Source organism: Eurosta solidaginis, chromosome 3 (assembly GCF_040869045.1).
Source record: "Eurosta solidaginis isolate ZX-2024a chromosome 3, ASM4086904v1, whole genome shotgun sequence".
In the NCBI taxonomy this organism is placed as follows: domain Eukaryota; kingdom Metazoa; phylum Arthropoda; class Insecta; order Diptera; family Tephritidae; genus Eurosta; species Eurosta solidaginis.
The window spans coordinates 243,418,270-243,436,306 of record NC_090321.1 but is presented as its reverse complement, the minus strand read 5'-3'; the positions used below and the strand labels follow the sequence as shown (position 1 = coordinate 243,436,306).

The window sequence follows — 18,037 nt, the reverse complement described above, 5'->3', positions numbered from 1 at the left end:
CATGCGTACACACATATGTATGTGACATTATTTTGACAAACTATTCGATGAGCTGTTTATATTTCGTATATAAAGCGCTGATAATATTTAGAAACAAACACACACACACACACAGTTATGCAGATACATACAGGTCAGTGCATTTAAACTTAATCATACTCACATTGACTGGACAGGAAAAGCATTTAAAAGAGCAAACGACCTACCAAAAATTAGGATAAAAGCTTAAATGAAGACAAAGTCACAGTACAAAACCAAAATTTATTATAAGCAAAGCTCATAATGACGTGGGAGAATGACGAGTGTACGAGCAAACAGCGCACTTTCATGCGAGTGTATGCAATCAAAAGTGAGCCGGCTGAACCCTAATATGCTGGAAGGTGGCAGCGAGTATTTAGTTGATTTTTTGTTTTAATTTGTATATTATCTGTTTTTCGTTAGCGTACTGAACAGCTTAGGCCACTCTCATGCGACATAAGCTACAAGCAATATTCTTTCCATATGCTGCTTCTTCCTTTCGCACATTTTGAAAGCTTTTTCGCTACACAAATTCAAGCGCATTCTACGCTCTCTCCCTCTCTCTCTCGTTCTCTCTTTTGCTGTCTGTCCTCTAACGAGTGCTTGCCTATACGAGTTCAAGCAACATTTTTGAAAGCTCCTTAATGTATGCTGCACAAATACATATACTATGTTCATCGTACTCCTGCATATTGACGTTTGAATTACACTCGTCATCGTCACGCTATGTGTTGCTTTATGCAGGGTGTATACAAGGACTAGTCTACGGTAAATTCTCGATGAAAGCTGATCAGTGGCAACGGAAGCCACCGCATTACGCTTTGCGAAGTTTGATTAAAATACAACAAAAAAAAAAAATGCAACCAAAAGTATACCGGTATTGATATTCGCGGTGCACAGTTTACAGAAAATTTTGAAAGGACAGCAATAGTTAAGGAATTTTTAAGGTTTCAAAGTAAAAGAATACAAAAAAAAAAAAAGTTAAAAAGCAGCTAAATATATTTTGGAAAGTTTTGTTATAAAAAATTGCAATTAAATTTCGCATGCACGTGCAAAATTCTTGTGCGCTCGTTTTACGTTAGTATGTACATGTGTGTGTGTTTGTGTGTTGAATGTTGTACATAAAACTATTTGAAGCATAAAAGCTAAATAGAAGTGCGTGTGTGTTCTTCCGGGGCTATTATGCGTTTGGAACCTCAGCAAGTGTTACGCGTAAAAGTAAAAATTTTTGCTTTTAAGCAAAAATGTTGCCAGCGTGCAAAAATCGTAAAAATTAACGGAGTTGCGTGCTATGTATTAAAATTTTTTAATTTGCTGTCATTTATTATGGCAGCGTGCTTTCATCATACAGAAGTTCACGTAACAAAATAGTGATATCCCAAGTGGTAGCAAAAGTGATCTTAAAGTAAGCCACTGAGCACGAAAAGTAATATTTCTGTGCCTAAAAAAAGAAGAAGAAGAATGCATAACAATAACAAATGAAATACCTATATACTTGACACATTTTTTGCAAATGTAAATAATAAAGTCTGCATTTGCGTGCGTACAGCAAAGGCAAAGCATATATCACAGCGAGTCGTTAATGCTGTCCACCCTACTGTGTGTGCTATAAAGTGTGCTACAGTTTTGTTGTATAAACTACATACATACTACTAAACTACTCTTTTACTCTACAGTCACAGTCATTCATTTTTCCTGTTTTCTTTTTAATTTTTTTTATATTGTGTCGTTCCGGTTGTTGCTGCAGTAGTGAATTTATACAAAGAAAAATCTGCATTAATTATTCCTATAAATTCAAGTACTTGTGAAACTATAGCAAATGAAAACCATTTCTATGAATAAAACAGATATGCACAGTGTAACTCAAGAAAGCGTAAATAAATAAAGCAATAAAGAAAAAAACAAGAATAACAAAAAATACAAAAACTCACTTGTAAACTTACTTCCAGCTTCGAGTGTGCTGCCTGCAAGCAAATTGTCGTTGCATACTTTTTGGAGCGTATGCTATGGTTTTTGCATTTTATGTAAAACTGTAAATATATTTAAGCATGTTAACATATTTACGTTGTAGATATAGCTTGTTGTTAACCTAAATATACACTGCACGCAAAAAAAAACAACAAGAAAGAAATTTAAAAAAATACTCTGCATTAAAATTGGCGGAAAGTCAAAAAGCCGTGTTGTGCAAAGTGTTATTGTCATGTGTGTTGTTGTTGATCGTCATACGTGTTTGTTGCTTATGCCAAAAACGTGCAATAAAGCGCAAAATTGATAGCTCTGTTAAATCGCTGAACAGTTTGAATAAAGAAATAAATTAACGTGAATTGTAAGTTAATTGTTCATGCTCAGCTAAGTGGCAGTGAAAAATAATTACAAAAAACAAAAAAAAAAAAAAAACCATCAAAGAGGGAATGTGCGTGTCATAAAAAAAGCAGCTATATGCGCTTATTATTTAAAAAATTGTATATAAACCAAGTAACTTTTTGTAGTTTTTGAGTGAAAAGCTTTATTGTGCTTGCTTTATGCAAAACTGATTATCTAATGGCGTAAAAAATATTAAACGCAAGTAAGTAAAAAAATTATAAACAAGTAAATTTAATAAATTAAATAGGCTTTTTGACCAATGTATATTTGATGCAAAATAAAAACTTTATTCCATCTTTCTACCCGACGTTTCGCTAGTTTGTCTAGCTTCTTCAGGGGGACATCTGTTTATTTAAGAAAAAAAAACAAAAAACATTAAAACATGTGGTAAAAACCGAAATGAAAAAAATGTAATATAACATTAGTTTTAATTTCGGTTTTTACCACATGTTTTAATGTTTTTTGTTGTTTTTCTTAAATAAACAGATGTCCCCTTGAAGAAGCTAGAGAGACTAGCGAAACGTCGGGTAGAAAAATGAAATAAAGTTTTTATTTTGCATCTAATATACATTGGTCAAAAAGCCTAACCAAAATTTACTTCTATAAATAAATTGACCGGAAAAATTCATTAAAAATTATAAACAGTTGATATTTGTGAAAATAAACATTGTTATAAATATTATTATTACGCCTCGATGCACTATGACCTTTATTGAGATCTTTTGGGCTTGATCTTTCACCTTATTGCTATACGTGAATGCTTTTTCTGTATTTAAGTACTCATTTAGACTTTTGACTCCATAACACTAAGGAATTATGGGTCACGCCATCTAGATGAGTATTTGAATGTGAAACGACGTTTAATTCGTCAGTCCGCAAAAGCGACAGATATGTGTCTCGAAAAGATTTAAACTACTTAGGCGATATGAGCTTTTTTTTGGTTTTTGTAGCGGAATTTAGGAATTTGGGGTCGCCAGAGCCTCACATCACGGGTAGATGAGGTTAAGAATTCGGTTGGGGAAGCTACACAACCCCTTGACTAATTTGGATATTTTAGTCATCTTTTACGACAGGTCTTTTAAACTCGGCGGCCGCCGTTGTATGATAGTAGCGTGTCCAGCCTACCACACCGAAGATCCTGGATTCACACCCCAGCCAAAGCAACATCAAAGTTTTAGAAACAAGGTTTTTAAATTAGAAGACAATTTTTCTAAACTCGGTCGCCCCTAGGCAGCCTCTGGCAGGCACCCCGAGTGTATTTCAGCCATGAAAACTCTCCATCTGCTTTGCAGATGCCGTTCGGATTCGGCATATAACAAGTATGTTCCGTCCCGACAATTTGTAGAAAAAATTACAGGAGCACGACGCAAATTGGAAGAGAATCTCGGCCTAAAATCTCTCCGGAGGTTATCGCCCTTACATTTATTTTCATTTTTTACGACAGGTAAACTAGCAAAAGATATATTCTAAGTCTCTTAGCCCGCTGAGCTGATATCGTAGACTACAGTGTCCCGTAAAGTACCCAAATATGTATGCTCTATTAAGATTAATAAGCTCGGGTGGGTGATACTCTCGTTGGAGGTAGAATAAATACTTTGGACTGAATTTGCCCTGGACATTCATTTCAGTGTTATCTGGACTGTAATTTTTTCTGTAAAAAAATGTGTAGGATATGAAATATGGTGTTTGTGTGGTTATTTGTTTGAATGAAAAGAAAAAAATTTATTTCAGTTTAAAAGTTGAGAATAAATATGATTTTTTTTAATTCGTCCTATCTTAAAATTGTAATAAACGTTGTAGCCATACAAAAGTTGTAGTTAGACGTATATGCCACACCGCAAACCTTTACCATATTTACCGCAGTTTCTGTGCTGTTTTTCAGCGTAATAAATTCGTTTCGAAACAAAACTACATATAAAATTTGAAAGTGAAGCAATATTTAATTGCATGATTACGGCTTCAGAAAACCATTCGTTTTCGAAATAAAATTATACTGAACTGATAAAACCAAACACTTATATTAAAGTGAATTACATGTGCCACAAAACTCCGAGCTGATTATAAGAAAGTCTGCCGGAAATTGTGCCACACTTATGGTTTTCATTTGCAGAGGTCAAGCACGTATAGTCCACAGAGTACAAAAACGCGCTATTACGTCGCTGAGTATTAGATTATCAAGAATGGTATCTTATTCGCTATTTAGTATTAAAACAAGTGTCTCCTTTTAAACTCGCACTAACTTTCCTGCAGCACTCTGAGTAAGTTTAAAAACCTTTCATCATGCGTCCAGCTTTTTGTAAAATTTGGCATAATTATTGCTGTTAAGTGTAGTAAGAAACACGTAGATCTTACACAATTTGGGAAGAAGACAAATTTTTCAACTATGTAGCTGTCTTTTGTTTTGCTTTCATGTAGGGAACTGTACAACCAGGTTCATCTGTGAAGCTGGAAATTGTACTTCTGCTTCATATATTTGATTTCAGAAGTCCGCTTCCTCTAGAAAGCCGCTAAAACTTCAATAACCTTTTTCATTAATTTCATTTTTAGATTTTTCAAAGTTGTTGACAGCCTATATCCCTTGAATCATTTTGAGACATTTATCTTTATTAAAAATTTGGTCAGCACACCTCTCTATGGCTGATACTACCGATTCGATTTGTTCCGGTATTCACCCGGGTTGTTGTTGTTGCATTAATGACATTTCCCGAATGCCTTGGGGAGTGCTATCGGTGTTGATGTTCCTTTGTCGAATGCAGATCCGATACGTTCCGGTACCAGGCCTGACCATCTCGGGAACGATTTGGTATGACCACATGCGACTTTCTAGGCCATCCCATTCCCTAGATCCATTAGGAATGAAGCATGATTCGCCACGAGTAGGTGTGGTTGACAATTTGGTTGGAGAAGCTATATATTGCGCTGGTAACCCCTTGAATATATTCGGTATTTTAATCACCTCTTACGAGAGGCATACCTACCGCGGGTATATTCTAACCCCCTAACCCGCGGGGAATTCACCCGTGCCTCATTGCATGGTCACAAAAAATATTGCCTTAGGGAATTTATATAAATCTAAGCTGCCTTTACGTGGTAGTATTATCGAACCCTAAATACTACTTAACTGCAAAAGCATCGATAAAGCAAAATCGTCATTTATATGCAAGCAATAATCTCTAAAGCTTTTAAAACTATTGGAATAATTGGATTAATTGAGTATTTAACTTTTCGATTGTTCGATTGCAGATTTTTTTTTTATTTATTAATCGAACTTTTTTAATCGAATAGTTGGTTGCTTTAGATTATTCTAAAAATCGAAACTCAATGAACTATTCGAATGTATGGACTACAACTGTATGTCTTCATTATTGAATCGTTGCTACTTTGATTGTTCAAATAAATAAATGTAAGGCACGATAACCTACGAAGAGCTTTTAGGTTGAGATTCTCTTACAATTTGCGTCATACTCCTTTTAGTTTTTCTTATAAATTGGCGGAACGGGACCTACTTGTTTTATTCCGACTCAGAGCGGTTGTTATTTGAAGTGATCATTTGCTAGTAAATGTTGCATACTTTTCTGCGCATTTGATGTTGGCTTACACATTTTTGCCAATGGACTTCTAGCGTAAGCGAAGTTTTGAATTTGGGGCAGATATATTAAACCTTTGAAAAATCGGCGATGTGCAATTATTAGTTTTCAACTAATCGAGTAAGAATGTTAAAGCAGTCCTGGTCATCTTGGCGACTATCAACGTATTATGTTTTGTAATTACTGACCAAGTGGGTGTTGATTTGTGGCTCAAGCTCTCACTTTCACTTTAGAGAAATTATAGTAATATCAATGATTTATATTCTTAATTATATTACGAAGCACAGTGAAGCCTACGTTATTTTAATATAAAGAATAAATAAAAAAAAAATTGTCATTCATCGTAATCTAAATTATACAGCACACACACTTTTCATTACACCCACTTTCTTACACAAAAGCAACAAAAAAGGTTTAAGGCATGACGATTTAACATTGGCTGAGACACATAATTGTTGAGAGTGAAAGTCGAACTAAGCAAAGGCCAGACAACACTTCGCGTTAATGGATAAAAGTTGATGTTCACACTAAAAAAAGTCACGGCCCATTGTCGCCATGAGTTGCATACAAATCCACATAGAAAAAAAGAATAGACTGAAGTGTTTGTCAAACAAAACCAGCAACAAAAACGGAGACGTCACAATAGCGTCAAGTGCCACAAACAATATGGCAAACAGTGAGACAAACATCAAAAGACAAGACAGTCTCACAATTGAAGTGTATATACATATATGTATGCATGTAAATTTAAATGTATGTATGCTGCAGAATTTGTGCGAAGTATTAGCGGCCACTTTGGTGTGATGGTAGCGTGCTCCGCCTACCACACCGTATGCCCTGGGTTCGCACCCCGGGCAAAGCAACATCAAAATTTTAGAAATAAGGTTTTTCAATTAGAAGAAAATTTTTCTAAGTGGGGTCGCCCCTCGGTAGTGTTTGGCAAGCGCTCCGGATGTATTTCTGCCATGAAAAGCTCTCAGTGAAAACTCATCTGCCTTGCAGATGCTGTTCGGAGTCGGCATAAAACATGTAGGTCCCGTCCGGCCAATTTGTAGGGAAAATCAAGAGGAGCACGACGCAAATTGGAAGAGAAGCTCGGCCTTAGATCTCTTCGGAGGTTATCGCGCCTTACATTTAAATTTTTTATTTTTATTAGGCAGGAAGTCAGTTCTTGTGTTGCTGGGAAATAATAAGAATTGTTTGCCGCAACTTTGCCAAGTCAGTGTCAACGCCATTTTCATTGTTTACAACGCATTGACTCCACCCAACCTATTGACCTTTATGCAAATATTGTTAAGCAAGTAATGTTATTAAGCGTTGGTACTGCTGCTCATAATGCTGTACCAATATTAAGCTACCCTTTCTGTGTATTAAGTGTTGCCAGGCAAATTGAAGTAAAATCTTTTTGAATAGTTGCTTTATCGAGTCGACTTTACAGCAGCCGCTACCATTTGCTTATACTATTTGTTGGGGATTTAATCAAGTAGAGAAAAGTTAAATGAAGAGTCATGCGTCAAAGTCGCGCTAAGGATATGCGACTGATGGCATACTTGACACTATGTATAGCTGATGCTGTTGCCATTAGTATGCCATAAAGAACATAGACGCACACACAAGCAGTCACCATGCCAACCATACATCGTCATCATGTGAATCATAAAACACTCATAAAGTGAAAATAGTGTCAAAGAAAGGATCTTCATACTTAGTTGTTGTTATTTGTTTCGTTGTTTTGTAAACGATAGTTAATGTATGCCATGGCGTATGAATAACTGCAAATATAGAGAACATTTGTACATATGTGCGTGCGTGACCTCGTAACTTTGGACAATTTTCATAACAAAGTGCAAAATAACATAAGTTTGTTACTAAGTTGGGAGCTGATACAATTCTAACATAGTTGTGTTAGAGTGAAACAATGTTTGCTAGAATTAAATTTGTTAAATTTAATTCGTAAAGTCTCAACACTTTTTGGTATAAAAATTTTTAAAATGAATATGAAACATTCCACGGTTGATACGGGCAAAATCGATAAACTATAAATTTTTCAGAAAAACTTTTTAGTGCATGAATTTTTTGAGGTAGATGTAAATAGAAATTTACTTTTGAATGTGTGTGTGAAAAAAAAAAAAAACAAAAATAAGCATATGGTTTTGGGGGATAGGAAAAAATCACCGAAATTGTGATAACGTTAAAATAAATGTAAGGCGCGATAACCTCCGAAGAGATTTTAATCCGAGCGTCTCTTCTAATTTGCGTTTTACGTCGACTCCGAACATTGCATTTGATTTCACTAAATTTTTAAAAGAGTAAACAAATATCTCACAATCACGTACGTCGCATTTACGCTGAAATTATATAAAATGTAATTTTTTTTCTTGATATAAATCTTTGAGTAACATTTAGTGAATATAACACGTATGGGAGTTTCCATTGTTACGGTCGCGACACTTTTGCGTACAACTTGCATTATCTCAAATAAAAATGGTAAAGTAATGATTAAATTTTTTATATGAAAAATTCAAAGAGTATGAAATTAAGCAGGCTATAATAAATATAAATTAATTGCTAGAGCCCAGAGCCCACTGAGCTCACCAAAACCATCTTACCATATCAAAATTGGAAACTGCATATTTAGACAATGCAATCAAAGAATAAGCACTTCTTAAATGTTTCTGATTTAGACACACACGTCTATTTAGTGCAGCTTAAATTAAAAGGAAAATAATATCCAAATTGGTCTTTGGAAGTGAAAAATTTATAAAGACATTTTTACTCAGTGCATTGAACTCACGAATTGCGGAAGTAATAGGAACATAATTAGCACAGTTGGTTCTGAGGTTATCCCCATAGAATGGAAAGAAATTCCGGAAAAGACGTTGAGCAACATTAAAGTAAATCTTTTCTAACATGTATGGGTAGTCAATGGTAATATATAAAATTCTTCTGTCACGGTTTTAGAGGCTGAACTTCTCTGAAACGGCTGAACGAATTCTCATGCAATTTTGTGAGCATATTGGGTAGGTCTGAGAATCGGCCAATGTCTACCTTTTTTTCGCTACGTGTCTAGGGTCTTGAGATCAAAACGTGGACCCGGGTACCCCTAGAATGTGTTTAAACAACATGGATATCAAATGAAAGCTGTTGATGAGTGCTATAGTACAGAATAATTTTCACACCCCTGGGTGAATAGGGTCTCGAGATATAGGCCAAAACGTGGACCCGGATACCCCTAGAATGTGCTTATACAATACGGATATCAAATGAAAGCTGTTGATGAGTGCTATAGTACAGGATAATTTTCATACAACTGGGAGGCTAGGGTCTCGAGATATAGCCCAAAACGTGGACCCGGGTACCCCTACAATGTGTTTATACAATATGGATATCAAATGAAAGCTGTTGATGAGTGCTATAGTACAGGATAATTTTCATACAACTGGGAGGCTAGGGTCTCGAGATATAGCCCAAAACGTGGACCCGGGTACCCCTAGAATGTGTTTATACATTATGGATATCAAATGAAAGCTGTTGCTGAGTGCTATAGTATAGGATAATTTTCATACAACTGGGAGGCTAGGGTCTCGAGATATAGCCCAAAACGTGGACCCGGGTACCCCTAGAATGTGTTTATACAATATGGATATCAAATGAAAACTGTTGATGAGTGCTATAGTACAGGATAATTTCCATACAACTGGGAGGCTAGGGTCTCGAGATATAGCCCAAAACGTGGACCCGGATACCCCTAGAATGTGTTTATACAATATGGATATCAAATGAAAGCTGTTGATGAGTGCTATAGCACAGGATAATTATCATACAACTGGGAGGCTAGGGTATCGCGATATAGCCCAAAACGTGGACACGGATACACCTAGAATGTGTTTTTACATTATGGGTATCAAATTGAAGCTGTTGATATATGCTTTAGTACAGAGTAAGTTTTACACCGCTGGGTGACTACGGTCTCGAGATATAGGCCAAAAACATGGACCCGGATACACCTAGAATGTGTTTTTATATTACTTACTTACTTAATTGGCGCTTAACCGTCTAAACGGTTATGGCGCCAGTCGCTCCTTCGCTCCGCCAACCGGCGCCAATTGGTTACACCAAGGGAGTTTAAATCGTTTTCCACCTGGTCCTTCCAACGGAGTGGGGGCCGCCCTCTACCTCTGCTTCCATAGGCGGGTTCCGATAGAAACACTTTCTTGGCCGGAGCATCATCTTTCATTTGCATAACATGGCCTAGCCAGCGCAGCCGCTGCGTTTTAATTCGCTGGACTATGTTGATGTCTGCGTATAGCTCGTACAGCTCATCATTAAATATTCTTCGGTACTCGCCATCGCCAACGCGTAGAGGTCCATAAATCTTTCGAAGAACTTTTCTCTCGAACACTCCCAAAGCCGCTTTATCTGCTGTTGTCATGGTCCATGCTTCTGCCCCATATAGCAGGACGGGTACGATAAGTGACTTGTAGAGTATGATTTTCGTTCGCCGAGAGAGGACTTTACTTTTCAATTGCCTACTTAGTCCAAAGTAGCATTTATTGGCAAGATTGAGTGTTTTTATATTATGGGTATCAAATTGGAGCTATTGATGTGTGCTATAATACAGAGTAAGTTTTACGCCGCTGAGTGACAAGGGTCTCGAGATATAGGGGCCAAAACAATATAGATATCAAATACCCCTAGAATGTTTGTGTATTATGGATATCAAATGAAAGCTCTTGCTGAGAGCTCTAAAGCCCATTCTGATATTCGATTTAGTCGCATTAACCAGGCAAAACTGATAAATATGCATGCGAAGCCGAAATAAAGACAAGAATTAATAATACCCACATACCTATTTACATACGTGCTATTCGATTTGCCTGAAATTTCGTATATAAATTAGCTTATATTAGTATTTGCGATGCTTTTTGCCGGAAAGTATAATAGAGACGGACTGGGACTGAGACTGAGACTCGGAATGGTACTGGAACAAAATACATACCACCCTCTGGGACTTGCAATAAGAGATGAAGAAGAAGGAGAAAAACTTGAGAGAAGAAAAAAGAGAGAAGAAAAAAGAGATAGAATGATACGAAGATGGAGATGAAGCGAAAAAGACGGAGGGAGGAATGAATAAAGAGATTAGGAAAAAGTATAGAGGGGTAGAGAAGAGTTAGACGGAAAAAGCTTATTAAACTGTATGCAGATGGGCCGAATTTAGGGCAGAACAACGTCTGTCGGATCTGCTAGTCTCTATATATAAAAATCAAATCCTGGCTATAAGTTATTCGATCAAGACGAATGTGTTCCATATTTAAGGACAAAGAATTTTAAATTAAATCTTTTCCTTTAATTTCACGTGCGTCACTGGGTGGTGCAACAAATTTTGTATGTGAGCAAAAGTTACTCATACGCCATGTACGTACTTAAGTGCATAACTTTTCTTTGGTCATAGCAATGAATTCACAAAAAGTTAAAGCGGTTGCATGTAGGGATTTAAAAGTTTTATTAAATTTAAGCATTTCATTGTAAAAATAATTGTCTATATGAAATGATAGACAAAAATTTCAGCTAAATATTTTGATTAAGTTCTGAGATTTTGGGTATGAATTTTGTGTGACAAAATAAAGTTTGAAAAATAATGCAAATAATGATAAATTAGAGGAATGAGGGATCTAAGAAAAAAGGAGGAGAGAGGTAGAGGGTGTAAAAAAAAGAGGGAGAGATAAGGAAATTGTGAAGGGTAAGAATGAGAACAATTGGGAGATGCATGATGAAGAAGATCAATAACATCTTATATACTGATTGCTTGAATTTGAGTAACGAGAAGTATGCGTTAAAGTACACCTTCTTATTTAGATTAGTGTCTGCCCCATCCGAGCAACGCCGGGTACTCTGCTTGTGATACTATACATGAAAGTTAAGCATAGTATAAAATGGCGCTTTTCTAGGTCCTAAAAGCATAAACCTACCAGAATAAGATGACATTTGATCCGAAAAGTATAATTAGCGAAGAGCATACTTAAAAAAAATTGTCTGTATCCTTTCAATTCTATTTATACTGCTACGAATATTAGCAAAACTAAGGTGTGCTGCCATCTTTAAGCCGATGCTAAGCAGTGCCTTGCATGCACATCCATAGATCAATCATTATGTATCTACATAAACGAATCAATCATTCTGTCTACACATATGTAGGTACACGCAGCTGAGAGCAACGCACAAGCACATGCAGATATCTTATCTGAAATGCTTCTAAAGGTATGCAATTGTGATTGTGGAAGTGTCGCTCACACATACAAGCGCATGGGGTAAGAGAGAAGCTATAAAAATATACACCTGTAGTTGTAGCTGAGAAATTTATAACTAACTAAGTAAATTCTGGAAGCGCCTAGAATATGCCAAGAGGAAATCACAGGGTATAAAAGCACCAGCGGTAGAGGCGCTATAATCAGTTTTTGATTAAGCACGCAATCTGTCGGGCAATAGTAGAGTTTCATTTAAGCTATCAGTCAGTTTGGTTATTAAGCAAGCTAGTTGCAAAATATAAGTGTTATTATGAAGTACTTTAATAAAGGCCATTTTTCCATTATTCAATATTGGAGTTATTTATTCAACAGTTTAGTGATTCGAACTTATCAAAAGGGCAAATAAGAGGATTCGCAGTAAATTCGTTACAATACTTATATTACTACTAAGTCTACAAACAAATGCAGCATAATCTAAGTGCGATCTTATATAAGAACAAGGGTTTACATAGACAAATAATAGGTATCACTAAAATCAGTGGACTTGTAATAGCAGAATCTGGCACGCTTGATTAAAAAAGCTCAGATTTAAGTATTGTGCCTGTGGTCCTACCACTTACTTCTTATGCACCCAGCATTATTATTTAAAAAAAAAAAAATATTAACGTATAATTGAAAATAACTTCAATGAATTTTGGAAACATGCGTCTAAGTGTATAAGAACTAAGTTATACTAACACATTATTTCCTCAGTACTAAGTGGTAGTACCACATTACTTCCCTAGTATCTGTGATACTACCACTTAGTTCTTACACACTTAGCTAGGTGTTTCCAAAATTGATTGAAGTTATTTTAAATTTACAGTTTTAAATTTTTTTTATTATTTTCAAATTTTAATTATTAAGTTATTGCAATTTCAATGAATTGGTTGTAGTTTACCATAATATATTGTAATAATAGTTAAGTAAGTAAGTTGTAATCATTTTTAAAACTTACGCGTCGATTGAAGAATGTTCTCTATTTCAGACGGATTTAAATTGGTCAGCTCTTGATGCAATGTGAACCATATACCGCTTAATCTTCGAGCATGTAAATTTATGTGCTTTTCGCGTAGGAGTTTATAAGCAGCTTATTACAAAATAAACAACTAAAACCTTGAAAATGTTAATGTTTTTGTAGATTTGAGAGTCACAATGAACTGCAAACTTAGCTTCAACACTCATATAAGTGCCACTGTAAATAGAATTAAGGTATCTTAGCATTTGTGAAAAGGTCGTCAAAAGAGTTTAGCAATCCTACGTTACGAAAACCCTCTTCAGAACAATGGTTAGACCGATATCAGAGTATGGCTTAATAGTTTGGAATCCGCGTTTTCAAGTTTCAATGGGACTCTTCATTTAACTCTTCATTTAATCTTCCACCTTATACTAATCGATTGAAACTTATCAATCTTCAACTCTTGCTCGTCGTAGAAAAATTCTTGGCGTAATATTTATGACAAAACTACTGAATGGATCGATTTCCAGCCTGTTTCTTCTGAGCGAAGTGAACTTTAGTATTCTCTGTCAAACTACGAGACGCTACAAACCTCTTATTTTAAAACAATGTAGACCTAATTTCGAACTTAACGAACCTTTCCGGTGTTTGTGCCAAAATTGTAACTATCACTCAAATACATTTGATATGTCGGCCTCCCGTTCTTCTATAAAAAGCCTGTTCTTATCACTCTTAATCGTTAATGCAGTATATGTTTGTTTCTATTCTATTAATTTAGATTTGAACTCAGCTGATGATATTTATTCCGTAGCTGAACAGTTTTAGATCTCTACGATTGGCAAGCCACTGCCCATGAATGACGGCAAAAAAAAAAAAAAATAAAAATAAAATAAAAGAAATGAAATGAAAAATTAATTACTATATATTAATAAAAAAAAAAAAAATAATGAACATGATTAGCGTGGTGTCATTGGGCCACTTGAGGGAAGTGCACTGCCACAACGTGCAATTATTATTATAGGGTTATAATTTAACATAGTTCCTTCAACATGAAAAAAAAAATTTACCAAATATTACAATCGCGACACTTTGAAATAAACTAAACGGCTTAACCTATCCTCATGAAATTCTGGTGTTGCAATATATGGGTGTTGTTTGCCACGTATGCAAAAAATTCAATTTGTTAAAACTGTAGTCGACGTGTAATAAAACAATTTCCCCTTTTCCCGCTAAGGTCGCGACACGTTTTCTCTTAAAGTTTAGGTATTTTTTTGTGAGCCGTATATTCTTCGAAAGAACTTGAGAATTCGTCGCAGCTAAAATTGCTGTTTGTAATAGAAAGGTAACTTCATTAATAATCATTGCAAATACCATTACGCTTTTAAAGAATTTTCAAATTATATTGCTATCAAATTTAAGTCAAATTTACGTCTTCATCCAAATATCCAGATCCAAAGAATTTTGAAATTATATTAGAGTGGACTTATCTGGACGCACGTAAAAATTTTTAGATAGTGCGCGAGGCAGGTCAGAGGGGCCAAAAATATCCCAGCTAAAATTTTTCAAAATTTCGATCAAAAAATATTTAAATATCAAACCCATGATTAAAAACGTTTATATTTAAAAGCATTTTATGTTCGAAAATTAATGTATCGTCGGAAGAAAAGTATATGAATATTCTTGAATAATCATTTTTGATTCGTATTTCAAAACGTTTTTTATTCAAATTTTATAGCATTCTAAGATTGAGATTTAATTGTTTTAGAGTAATATATGAATGCTTTTGACAGTAATTTTTTAATCATATTCGTGAACATATTTCAATCGTTTTGATTGAGATTTTTGAATAATTTTTGAATGCGATTATGATGCATTTATTCTCCATATATCATTCAAAATAAGATACTACATATTAATCTTATTTCATCAGGGGAGGAAAGCATGCGGAAGTGAGCTATTTGAACCACATGTCACTCGCAAACAAATTTGACCGATATGCACCTCGACTACAACATCCAGTATCAGCTATGATCGTCAGCATCTTGAAATACGATATGGTACGGGATGTTGAATCCATATGTCAAGAGAGTTTCACTTACCTGGGGTTCAAATAGTTCACAACCTTTGTATTGTCTAATCGTTAGATTTGTATTTTTTTTGAAGCCAAAGGTAGAGAAATGGTTGGGGAGAAAATGTCCTTAGAAGCAGTATTTACATCATTTTATGTATTGAAGAATAAAATTTTAATATATTTTTTCTGAACTTCATGATTGAAAAAATATGAGAATGTGAAACATTTAAGATCTTCACTGAAAAGTAAAATTTTAACGAGTACAAAATTCATTATTCTTACTTACTTACTTAATTGGCGCTTAACCGTCTAAACGGTTATGGCCGTCCAACAAGGCGCGCCAGGCGCTCCTTCGCTCCGCCAACCGGCACCAATTGGTCACACCAAGGGAGTTTAAATCGTTTTCCACCTGGTCCTTCCAACGGAGTGGGGGCCGCCCTCTACCTCTGCTTCCATAGGCGGGTTCCGATAGAAACACTTTCTTGGCCGGAGCATCATCTTTCATTCGCATAACATGGCCTAGCCAGCGCAGCCGCTGCGTTTTAATTCGCTGGACTATGTTGATGTCTGCGTATAGCTCGTACAGCTCATCATTAAATCTTCTTCGGTACTCGCCATCGCCAACGCGTAGAGGTCCATAAATCTTTCGAAGAACTTTTCTCTCGAACACTCCCAAAGCCGCTTCATCTGCTGTTGTCATGGTCCATGCTTCTGCCCCATATAGCAGGACGGGTACGATAAGTGACTTGTAGAGTATGATTTTCGTTCGCCGAGAGTGGACTTTACTTTTCAATTGCCTACCTAGTCCGAAGTAGCATTTATTGGCAAGATTGATTCTTCGCTGGATTTCAGTGCTGATGTTGTTGCTAATGTTGATGCTGGTTCCCATATAAACGAAGTCTTTTACTACTTCGAAATTATGGCTGCCAACAGTAGCGTGGTTGCCAAGGCGCATATGCGCTGACTCTTTGCTCGATGACAGCAGGTACTTCGTTTTGTCCTCATTCACCATCAAACCCATCTTTACCGCTTCTTTTTCCAGCTTGGAGTAAGCAGAACTAACAGCGCGGGTGTTTAGGCCGATGATATCAATGTCATCAGCATATGCCAGTAATTGCACGCTTTTATAGATTCATTATTCAGTCAACAAAAATACTCACAAAAGATTCAGAAAGCTGAATGAAAAATTATTAAAAATGTCTGATCACCTAAAGTAAACATATTTGATTCAAATATGATTCCAAAATGTAATTGAAAAGCTTTATCCAGTTTTTGATCATCAAAAGTATTAATATTTGATTATTTCTTTTGTTCAGTTGTATGATAACTCATTATTTAGTCAGAAAGAGTAATCAAATTGTATTGATATGTAGGGAAATTCAAAACTTAATCACCTAAATGCTGAGTGGGGTGCGAGTAATAAAATATATGCGTGTGTATTCTCAGACGTATACGGCTGTGTGTTGTACTCCCTGGCGTATACGTAATATTTGCTTTAAGTTGCTTCTTCTCATTCCACTCTTGTACAATTGTTATATTTCGCATTATGTTTTGTTATGAAATTGCTGTTTTTTTTGAGGGAATAGTATTTTATAATATTTGCATAAGTAAGCTCCTCAAACCTAAGTAATGGGCACACACATATACGTATGAAGATAAATACACATATATGAGAAAAATATGCTAATATGTATTTAAACGAAATTAATTGACGTTATAGCAGCGGTCGACCCTGGTGGGCATCTAAGAACGATGCGCCTGGCCTGTTGCCATAGTAGAGATTTGCATAACAAAAATACTAGCACTTCGAGCGATTGCTGTATAGACAGAATAAAAATTTAAGTACATATACCCAAATTCATACATATATACATATGTATGTATTTTTTTATGTAAACAGAACTTTAAATTTCAAAACTTATCTTCACCATTGTCACATTTGTTCACAAAAAACTGTTTTACCGTACATATAATATTTAAAGTTTACTCGAGAAAACGGCTCGTGAGTTCCTTAAAAATTATTTTAAATAATTTGATTCTGAATCCAGAAAAAAAAATTTAAATATCAGCGCTTTTATTAAGGGACTTTTAACCAAATTGTATGACAGAGATTTGATGGGTTTAAGTGGGATTTAACGGCTTGGTATGCACAATTCATAGCTTCTGAAACCCAGTTGTCAATCTCACAAACACAAGGAAAATCCTGTACCAAATATTTAGCAGTCGAGGCTCTGGCGACCACAACTTTCTTATGGAATTAGAGGGTTGAGTGACGGGATGGCCTAGAAGGTTCAATGTGGCCATATTAAATCGTTCCCGGTATGTTCGGCCTATTACCTTAACCCTCCGATTAGCGGTGAATAAATACAACACATCTTAGCGTTTTCGTCTGGCCAGACGAAATTTTACACTTTCAAATTTATCCACAAATATTTGAATTTTTATTTAAATTTTGAAGGAAATTCGTCGCACACTGTGATACGTTTGAATTTTTATTGCTAAATTTTGAAATAAATTCGATATATGAGGCTTTATAGGCTTAAAATTATGTTCTTATGGCCAGACGACAACGCTAAAAAGTGACTTAATCAAATTTGGTACAAAAAAAACAGATAAAATAAAAAGAAAAAAAAATATCGATTTCGGAATTATTATAAAGACCGCCTCTAAACTTAAAAAGTCACTAAAGCTTTTTCTGATTGGGTGGGTAGCAGTCAAGTTGTTCCCGAAAACAAAGCCACCTCGTCTGGCCAGA

The 18,037-nt window shown here is 35.5% G+C and overlaps 1 protein-coding gene across 7 annotated transcripts in view; it reads left to right on the top strand.

Annotated features, from left to right (window-relative positions):
- Positions 1-769: 769 nt before the first annotated feature.
- The window catches only part of dpr12 (defective proboscis extension response 12), a 725,043-nt gene continuing 707,775 nt past the window's right edge, over positions 770-18,037 (top strand). For 4 of the 7 annotated variants that reach the window (XM_067775742.1, XM_067775745.1, XM_067775744.1 and 1 more), the window contains exon 1: positions 770-2,584. The gene's annotated coding sequence lies outside the window, so the exon portion shown is untranslated. The remainder of the gene's footprint in view (positions 2,585-18,037) is intronic. The other 3 variants (XM_067775740.1, XM_067775739.1, XM_067775743.1) reach the window with 3 other exon arrangements.